The sequence below is a fragment of the Myotis brandtii genome, unplaced genomic scaffold (assembly GCF_000412655.1).
Source record: "Myotis brandtii unplaced genomic scaffold, ASM41265v1 scaffold317, whole genome shotgun sequence".
NCBI lineage: Eukaryota > Metazoa > Chordata > Mammalia > Chiroptera > Vespertilionidae > Myotis > Myotis brandtii.
The window spans coordinates 1,641,407-1,641,990 of record NW_005362155.1 but is presented as its reverse complement, the minus strand read 5'-3'; positions in this window follow the sequence as shown (position 1 = coordinate 1,641,990).

The following is a 584-nucleotide window of genomic DNA, read 5'->3' as shown; positions in this document are numbered from 1 at the left end:
ATATACCTCCTTGGTGCATCTGGGATCCCTTTTTTAAGTTGTCTTCCTCAGCTAAGTGCATGAACACATGTAAGGCTTCAAAGACCATTTTATTTCAAAGTATGTCTAAATCGAAGAAAAGAATTTCATTTCTGCTCCTAAGTTTTTTGTTTAGTTCCTGGAGAGCCTGAAAAAATGTCATCTACAGGTAATCAAATCAAAGCCTCTAGTGGCAAACTCCTGCTCCCAAGGGACAGGGGGTTCATTTTAAAGGACCTTTGTAATGAAAAGGGGGTGCTCCATCTCGGAGTTTACCTGTTCAGAACTGAGATTTCTGTAGATGCATCTGGTTTCAGCTTTAGGTGGCTGATGCAATCTCCCTGCCAGGTCACCAGGCCCTCCCTGCCTCCCTCTCTTCAGAGTCTTCCTGGAGCTTTCTCCTCTGGTCTCCTTCCTCCCACCCCCCCACCCTGCTTGGACAATCTCCCCTCCATGCTCACAGCCATAACCCACTGTAGAGTGCTGTCGCATTTTCTCCAGGCTTTCTGACTCCCTTCCTGTCCCTGCAGGGCAGGGACCCTGAGGAGCCGGAGGCCCAATGGCCC